A 10,341-nucleotide genomic window follows, 5' to 3' on the forward strand; every position below is an offset into this window, starting at 1 on the left:
AGGTAATAGGTTTTGATTTAGGTTATAGGTTATAAGTTTAGGTTTTAGGTTTAGGATTTGGTTTTGATTTGGGTTATAGGTTATAGGTTTAGGTTTAGGTTATAGGTTTTGGGATTTAAGAATTGGTTCGGGTTTAGGTTATAGGTTTTGGTTATAGGTTATAGGTTTAGGTTTAGGTTTAGGTTTAGGTTATAGGTTTTGGGATTCGAGAATAGGTTCGGGTTTAGGTTATAAGTTTTGGTTTTGGTTTAGGTTATATATTTCGATTTAGGTTATAGGTTATTGGTTTAGGTTTTAGGTTTTGGTTTTGGTTTTGATTTAGGTTATAGGTTATAGGTTTAGGTTAAGGTTTAGGGAAAGGTAATAGGTTTTGATTTAGGTTATAGGTTATAGGTTTATGTTTTAGGTTTAGGTTTGGGTTTTGATTTAGGTTATAGGTTATAGGTTTAGGTTAAGGTTTAGGTTTAGGTTATAGGTTTTGGAATTTGAGAATGGGTTCGGGTTTAGGTTATAGGTTTTGGTTATAGGTTATAGGTTTAGGTTAAGGTTTAGGTTTAGGTTATAGTTTTTGGGATTTGAGAATGGGTTCGGGTTTAGGTTATAGGTTATAGGTTTAGGTTAAGGTTTAGGTTTAGGTTATAGGTTTTGGGATTTGAGTATGGGTTCGGGTTTAGGTTATAAGTTTTGGTTATAGGTTATAGGTTTAGGTTAAGGTTTAGGTTTAGGTTATAGGTTTTGGGATTTGAGAATGGGTTCGGGTTTAGGTTATAAGTTTTGGTTATAGGTTATAGGTTTAGGTTAAGGTTTAGGTTATAGGTTTTGGGATTTGAGAATGGGTTCGGGTTTAGGTTATAGGTTATAGGTTTAGTTTAACGTTTAGGTTTAGGTTATAGGTTTTGGGATTTGAGTATGGGTTCGGGTTTAGGTTATAAGTTTTGGTTATAGGTTATAAGTTTAGGTTAAGGTTTAGGTTTAGGCTATAGGTTTTGGGATTTGAGAATGGGTTCGGGTTTAAGTTTAGGTTATAGGTTTTAGGATTTGAGAATGGGTTCGGGTTTAGGTTATAGGTTATACGTTTAGGTTAAAGTTTAGGTTTAGGTTATAGGTTTTGGGATTTGAGAATGGGTTCGGGTTTAGGTTCTAGGTTTTGGTTTTGGTTTAGGTTATAGGTTTTGATTTAGGTTATAGGTTAACGGTTTAGGTTAAGGCTTAGGTTTAGATTATAGGTTTTTGGATTTGAGAATGGGTTCGGGTTTAGGCTATAGGTTTTGGATTTGGTTTAGGTTATAGGTTTTGGTTTAGGTTATAGGTTTCAGGTTTTGGTTTAGGTTATAGGATTTGAGAATGGGTTCGGGTTTTGGATATAGGTTTTGGTTTTGGTTTTGGTTGTATGTTTTGATTTAGGTTATAGGTTATAGGTTTAGGTTTTAGGTTTAGGTTTGGGTTTTGATTTAGGTTATAGGTTCTAGGTTTAGGTTAAGGTTTAGGTTTAGGTTATAGGTTTTGGGATTTGAGAATGGGTTCGGGTTTAGGTTATAAGTTTTGGTTATAGGTTATAGGTTTAGGTTAAGGTTTAGGTTTAGGTTATAGGTTTTGGGATTTGAGAATGAGTTCAGGTTCAGGTTTAGGTTATAGGTTTTGGTTTTGGTTATATGTTTTTATTTAGGTTATATGTTATAGGTTAAGGTTTAGGTTTTAGGTTTAGGTTAAGGTTAGGTTATAGGTTATAAGTTCGGGTTATAGGTTATAGGTTAAGGTTTTATGTCATAGGTTTTGGTTTAGGTTAAGGTTATAGGTTTAGGTTTAGGTTTAGGTTTAGGTTATAAGCTATAGGTTTAAGGAATTGAGAATAGGTTGAGGTTTAGGTTTAGGAAATCGGGTTCGGGTTCGGGTTCGGGATCAGGTTTATGTTTGGGTTTTCAAGTTTAGGTATAGGTTTAGATTAGGGAGTTAAGATTAGGATTAGGTGTAGGTTTAGGTTTAGGGATTTGAGAATACTTTTAGGTTTTAGGTTTAGGTTTAGGTTTTAGGTTTTAGGTTAAGGTTATAGGTTTAGGTTAAGGTTTAGGTTTAGGTTAAAGTTGAGGTTTAGGTTATAGGTTAAGGTTTTAGGTCATAGGTTTTGGTTTAGGTTAAGGTTATAGGTATAGGTTAAGGTTTAGTTTTAGGTTTAGGTTTAGGTTTAGGTTTAGGTTATAAGATATAGGTTTAGGGAATTGAGAATAGGTTAAGGTTTAGGTTTAGGAAATCGGGTTCGGGATCGAGTTTATGTTTGGGTTTTTAAGTTTAGGTATAGGTTTAGGTTAGGGAGTTAAGATTAGGATTAGGTGTAGGTTTAGGTTTAGGGATTTGAGAATACATTTAGGTTTTAGGTTTAGGTTTAGGTTTTAGGTTATAGGTTAAGGTTTAGGTTTATGTTAAGGTTGAGGTTTAGGTTAAGGTTTTAGGTCATAGGTTTTGGTTTAGGTTAAGGGTATGGTCCCTGCAAATACAGATATAAACAGATATAAACACAGCCATCCGGCGCAAATGGCTAGGCCCTTCCAATGCTGTCCATAAAAAATGAACAGCTTCATCATGGTCATAACAGCGGTTCCCTCTTTCCAAGGACCCCCGCTCTTCCAAATAGCTCCGACGCACATCCGGGTCTGCTCCATTAATTTTGATCAAATACATAAACACGGCCTGTCTAAATGGTCAGGCCCCTCCAATGTTGTCCATAGAAAATGAACAGCTTCATCATGGTCATAACAGCGGTTCCCACCTTCCAGGGACCGCCGCTCATTCGGATAGCTCCGACGCACATCCGGGTCTGCTCCATTAATTTCGAGCAAATTTAATGAAGCAAATACATAACCACTTGGCCCCATATACTTACTTTATATAAAAAAAATTTCCTTGTTTTCTCAAATTTTCCATTTCAATCTTTTTTGGTCCAAACTTCAATAGATGGCCAATTTGATTAAGGACCTGATTTTAGAAAAATGCCTTAGAATGGCCAAATCTTCTTTTGGGGTCATGAGCCACATGCTCCTTTAAAATCTTGTATAAGACAAAGAAGACAGCCAATGCACATCAAAACCAAATGACACTTACATAGATTTCTTTGGCATTAGACTTCACCGGCTGAAGAGTCGCTTGGGTGTAAATCTCATCAGCATCTCTCTCTGCTTATAGTTCCAAGCAATATATGCAACCACACAGGTATTAGAGAGCATCTACTAAGGGAAACATAAAGACTAAAGGAAGATTGAGTATGAGTTAAAACATGCATGTAGTGTAACATTGTGAACCTGGCACATCAACTGAGATGGGAGACTTAGGTAGCTAGGAATATCTAAGTTTGCGGCTTTGTTAGTTAAAACTGCCACCTGTCACACAACAACTCATCCTGAAACATATATATTTTAAAGGGACCTATCAATTTGTTCCTTAGCGAAACTAAGTGCACTTGGTTTTGGCAAGTTCTAAAGCCTTGGTTGGTGTAGCACATATGTAATTTTCACTGTTTATGTCTCAGAAGCCAACACCAATTAGTCGGGATAAGGCTTAGATGATGGTGATTTAGATGTCTCATAAGTGGCAAACAAACTGAAGAACTGAGAAGCATAGAGCAGTTGGAAATCAAAGTCCCAATCTAGTTAAAATAAGTTCACTACTCTAAGTTCACTACATGTAAAAACACTTCTCCATCAAACACAGCATTTTGACATTATGTATCTAAGAAATTTCTTATGGTGTGGTCCATAGCAAAATTCTCCATCATCACTATTTCTCACGGTGTGGTCCACCTAAGAAACCCATTTGATGTTGAATTTGCCTAGAAATGTAGCCCACATCTTTTGGGCATAATTGAAATGAGCATGCAGAAATTGTGGGGTGGCTAGCCACCATAACTTCAATGAATTTCCTGCAACATACCTTTGGATTTTGTGCTCAAGAAAACATTTCAAAAAAAAAATGAAAGTAGCATGGTTATCAAGCAGAACCTATAGCCACTTACACCAAGTGCAGTTGCATGTGTAGCCCCCTGCTTCAGCGGCCAGGATGGGTTTTCCTGGCCCAAAAAAAAAACCATTTACCACCTGCCAATTGCAAGCCAAAGTATCCAATCAGCAACCTTATACCCCACTCATTTGTCTTGGTGTTAGGAGTAGGGATATAGAGTATCAATAGCCCAATTCAAAAGTTCCAAGCCTTAACAGGCTAACATTGGTCATCTCAACATGATAACACAATTTTAATTTCAAAAGCAATGTTTCTACTAGTCCATGGTGTGTAAGCTACAGGCCTTAAGCTGTCACGATGAAAGAAACTCTACTTAATCTAGTTCACCACCTGTTATCTAGTTCCCAAATGGATCCCAAATGGGCATTTGATGAAAATAGTATTTCAGCATTCTAATGGGCAATTGATGAACGTTGAGTCCTCTTCAGATGAAAATAGTATTTCAACATTCTAATAGCATCTAGTTCACCACTTGTTATCTAGCTCCCAAATGGATCCCAAATGAGCATTTGATGAACGTTGTGGATAAAACTCCTAGATCACAGAGGAGAAGATGAAATCAAACGGAACTACTATGGTGGATAGAGTGAACCCTATCTGATCGTTTAATGAAACCATGCCTTTACTAAAGGGGCATAGTAGAAAAATGAGAAATCTAATTCTTTAGTCGATAAGCATTGGATATATATGGACTAAACTAATATTAGAGAATGAAAAATTAATGAAGTCAAATGAACATGTGAACAAACTGGATTTGGGTGATGATGAAACTGAAAGTAAATGGACTAATAAAGAGCACAAGTGTGATTAAATATAAGCTTAGTTGGATATGAGGAAGCTGACCCCAATTAGTTGGGATAAGGCTCATATTATGATGGGGTGGATAGAGGGAATTATAACATATTATGACAGATTTTTTAGTTCCACATTTGTATAAAGCAGCCCGTCCACACACCACCTCATGTGGCAATGTCGCTGTGTGAAATCCAAGCTTTCCATTAGGTTCAAGTGAGTCCCTCTGTGTAGATGCCATGGCCCCAAAGTCAGGCTGGTGCACCCATCACATGTGCTACAATATTATAAACAAAAGGAAATCTTAGAAAAAAAGTGGTAAGGTTCTTTTAGCCGTTGACTTGCTTTATACTGTGGCCCATATGATTAGTGGACTTACTTGATTGTAGTCCTACGCATTTAAGAAGTTGGGGCCACTCAATGGATGGCCTGGATCTCACATCAAAGTGCCATGTTGGCCGATGTGGTGGAATATGGTTTGCCTTACACATGTCGATTAGAAAAACTCCATGACATAAACACTATAAGAAAGTAATGCTGGTCAAGTAAAAGAAACATGTGATGGGATTTTTTTCTTCAACACAAAAACACTAGGGACACAAAGTCTTCCCTAATATTCAAGCTTTTTCATAGTTTTTTTAATCTATCTATACCCTGTATTTAGATTTTTTTATTTTTTATTTTTGGAAAAATGATTGATTATCTTCACAAGTCAATTTTGATATCGATAGGCTTTTTTCCAACGTTGGTGGGATGAGCAAAATGAGGAAACACAAGAAGTAGTGAAGAAATTGGTAGACTCTGGCCAGTTCAAGTTCATGTATGCAGTTCTTAAGTTCTATTACCAGTTTTCGCTGTTGAAATTGAATTTATTTTATTTTTCATTTTTATGCTGTCAGAGTAATTTGCAAATTGTTGCTTAGAAATGGTGGCTGGTGCATGCATGATGAAGCAATGTGTCATTACATAGATATGATCGATCAAACAACTCTAGGTCACCGCTTGATAAAGAAGCAATTCAACAAGGTTCCACGTGTTGGATGGCAGATCGATCCTTTTGGGCATTCTGTTGTACAAGCTTTCAAAGGTCAGAGTGAAAAACTCTTAATGTTCATAAAAATGTTTAAAATTGAAAAGTACTGAAATGAGAATAAAACGAATAAATAAGTAAAATTAGGAAAGCAAAGAGAACGATTAGGAAATAGAAGTTAATCGGTTTACTGCCTTTGTTATCGTAGGCTTTACCTTAGGGCACCCAGGGTGGGGTACCTTGCCTAGGTGACCTAAAGCTAGAGTCTAGGTGATCCTAAAAACTAACCTTAGTGAAATATTTAGTAATTAATACTGTTAAGTACTAAACATTTCACTTGCTTTTTGGCTCTTGTTAACTTTAGACCATGCTTGCTGCTTTAATTCAACCACATTCTTCAAGTGAACTCGTTTCTGCTACAAGTATGTTTTGCAACTGTCTCAAACAATCAATACATTTCTTTGATCATCAGTCGTCATCTGTATGGATTGCTTAATCTGCTTTTTATTATAAATGAACATGGCCATCCATTTTTTATGCTCCAAATCGGATGGTAACAACCATTTAAGATTAATGGAGTTTTCAAGATGGCCATTGAAGAGTAATGTAACACCCATCCCTAGAGCCAGAACATTACTGTACAATCGGATGGTGGAATCCAAACAAACCCAAGGCAAACTGCAAAACCATAAAAAATGGTGGAATCCAAACAAACCCAAATTGAATATAGAACCAAAAGAGAAAGCTCTGCTCTGGTTGCAGTAGCACAAAATAGAAGAGTAGTGAGTAGATTAACTTAGCAATAAAGTCTCTGCTTCCTACACTATAACTGAATTAAAAATATATATATAAAAAAAACCTAGGACTAGAGGTCCGTATTGACATACCTTTGCCGCAAAAAATAGGAGCTATTTGAGGTGAGGGATTAGGAGCAAGGATTTGGGAATCTATGGATTTAAAATCTCCCATGTTTGTTTTTTGTTGGGGATTTGCCAAATTCATACATCGATAAACCCATGGATATGAGGCAAATCCAAATCCGAAAACCCCATGGAATCAACAACGATGCCAGTCTTTTTGGGCTTGAGCAAATTTTCGGAACAGGAATCCCCAAATCCCTAGATCCCTAAATCCCCAAATCCCCAAATCCCCAAATTCCTAAATCCCCAAATCCCCAAATCAGTATTGAGATTGAGAAAGATTGAGAGAGAGAGAGAGATACCTCACGGTCCCCAAATCCCTACCCCTCACGGCGTGGGTAGGGCGTTCGGCAGCGGTCCGTCCGAGAGAGTTCAAAGAGAGAGGAAGAGAGATACAGAGAAACAGAGGAGGGAGAGGATGTGAGAGAGAGCTCGAGGTGGGTGGAGAGATCAGAGAGAGGAAGAGAGATTTAGAGATGGGTTCTGGGAGGCTGCTGCATGCGGGAGAAATGGCCGATTTGGGAGGGGCGTGTTTCAGTTTTTAGGAGGGCGCGTTTCAAGGGCGCAGGACGGACGGCCCATTTGGACATTGGATTTTAGGATGGTGGGGCCCACCGTGATGTATTTTATTTATCTACTCCATCCATTAATTTTAAAGTCTTATTTTAAGCGTTGATACAAAAAAATGAGTCAGATCGAAGCAGTAAGAAGACCACACAACAAATTAACAATAAAGATTTAATTTTTATTATTTTGTATGGTGTGGTTCACTTTGACCTTTAATCTACATAAGTTTTGGGCTCATCCACTGAAATTATATATCAGAATTGATGAGCGGCTTAGATCAAACACATATATTCTAATGGGTCCCATGGAGCCCTTTAAGCACCATTAAGGTTATTGGGAGGAGGTACGTTTTAGCTATAAACATATCAGGTCTTAGCTATGGATTAAATTTGTAGCAATATTGCTACGGATTAAATCCGTAACCAAAAACTTTCAAAGTCTGTGGCCTTTGCTCGATTTTTTGGTAGTGTTAGGCCCAACCTAATGTAATTGTGGCCCGCCCATGGAGGCCCACTTTAATATATATGAGACCCATGGTATGAGGCCATTTGACATATTGAAGGCCCATGGGTCGAGGCCCAATGGGATGTACATAAGGACCATTGTAATGTGTTTCCATCGTGGTTTATGTGATGACCTCGATGACGGGCTACACCTTGGGAGCAATGATGGTTTGACGTCCACATTGTATGGATGATGTTGGTTAAATGTCCGCATTGTCACTCTCCCTAAGGCCCATTGATAGGCCCATACTTGTAGTGTGTAGGCCGTCTAAGTCCATCTTCGTTATGATCAGAGTCCATCACCATATAACATGTTTAATATAGATTCATGATTCATGATCATACGCATCATATGTATGCCTGATATGAGGAGTGACTGGTCATAGCATATGCCTTCGGGCAGATTATTTATGGGCTCCTTGATTGGCGGAGTTGCCCTACATGAGCGTGCGGTACGCGCAAGATTGTTACATGTCTAGTAGGGTGATTCATGCACTTGCATTTATGTGATTATGATTATTGTATGCCCTAGTGACATCAGGGTCATAGCCTCCACAAACACATCGTGGATGGATGAATTGAATACCGAAAATACTGTTTCTAGCATCGGGGCACCATAGATGTCCTCGGGTAAAAATTCTTAAACCCGATGGTACCAAAGAATGACTCCAACGTCGAGACTGAGTAGATGTATGAGTGCATGAGGGCCGAATACAAGGAGGCCGGGTCTCCCACTGTGTCGTGGTCGGTTGGAAAGGGGTGTGGCCTTACTGGCCCGAGGGTAGGGGGCAATACTAGGCTGAGTTTGACCAGCTCATGAATGGGTCCATTATCGACGTGCCAGATAGGTATTGGCAGACTATTGGTCAGGCGGATAGTGAGGTTTCTTACGCACACTTGGACTGTGCAGCTGGGAGAGCAGCAGTGCCATTTAGAGTGTAGTAAACCCTGGTGATTATCCAGAATAAAAACTGTACTGATATATGATGAGGATTGGCATGCTTGAGTTGCATCTCGCATCGCATGGCCGTGTTACGGCCGATGGCATTCATATCTTGCACCGCATAGCCTTGGTACGGCTGATTGCATTCATGTACTCACCAGCATGATTCCGCATTACTTTGACCTTGCATTCTGAGCACGCTTATATTACGCACACACTTACACCACCCTCTAAGCTTTCTATAAGCTTATGCATGATTGATGTGTGCAGGTAATGCCAGGACGCAGCCATAGCCTCGCCGCCGTTGGAGCGTGTAGCCGAGCTTCTGGAGTTTTTGTTACTTTCATTATCTTGTATATTTCTTTTTTACGCACTGTACTCAAAGTTTTTTTTATCATGGTGGATTTTGTGATGGTATTCTTGTGGTTATTATTCGTGGGTTATGCTTATGGTTATGCTTATACTGAATCAAAATCATGTTTGAAATCCTCCTTATAAGATCTGAGGATCGGAACCTGGTGTATAGATGCCGGGAGCTGAAAATAGGGTACTACGGAGGCTGTCCGCGCCAGATTCGACGATTGAAAATTTTGTGAGCCCAGTTTCCGAGTTTGGGACGTGACATTAAATATGTCGGATGGTTAAATATCATGCTTTTAAGGCCCCATTAAATGGAAAATTGTTATGTGTGCATTATTTTTGCAATTTTTTAATTTCTAACTAGGCAAATATGTCCATTTTAACATTTTCTAAAGTTTTGCTGAAAATTCTACCGTTATTCTCATATTTCCCCATATTTCTAATTATCAATGATATTATCGACAATAACAATATTGTTTCCGTATCCCTGGTTAGCAAAACTCGTAACAATACCAATACTTCGAACACCGGTTATATCCACTCTGTATATCCATTTTATTAGATAATTTTATGACGCTTAGACAAAAATGAGAAGACTTAAAAACTCAAATGGGCCACAGCACGGGAAATAATGGAGATGGAAATGCACACAATTGAATCCTTCTTGGCCCACCTTGATGTTTATATACCATTCAATCTGTTCATAAGGTAATTCTTACCGGGATTAAAGTAAAACAGATATATTATCATGATCCAAAACTTTCATGGCGCCAAGGTCTCGAAGATGAGCGCCCAGCGCCCACTTTTTCTCGTGGCATGGGCTGCTTGTGTTTTGAGTATGCCTGACTTTTTAGATCACATCCTAGGGTGATTTGGGGCAAACTATGGATGGAGTGGTCATATAACATAGGCATCACAATGGCCCCATAGAGCTCGGGGTCACTGGGATTTCTTTAAACCCTGGTGAGTCGATGCTAGGAAGGACCATGGTGTAGCCAGGAGTGACAGCAAAGAACCATTTGGCAGAACCTTTCTATGCATGTAGTTAGTTGCAATTGGATAACTTTTTGGAAGTCAAACGGCCTATTTGGACCGTCGTCCATTAGGCGTAGGTCTTCATATGAATTGGACGGTCTTACACATCCACATATTGAATCTTCTACTAACCATCTTGTCAATCCATTTTCGCATGAAATCGATTGCCTGATTTGGATACTT

Source organism: Magnolia sinica, chromosome 17 (genome assembly GCF_029962835.1).
Source record: "Magnolia sinica isolate HGM2019 chromosome 17, MsV1, whole genome shotgun sequence".
NCBI classification, from domain to species: Eukaryota; Viridiplantae; Streptophyta; class Magnoliopsida; order Magnoliales; family Magnoliaceae; genus Magnolia; species Magnolia sinica.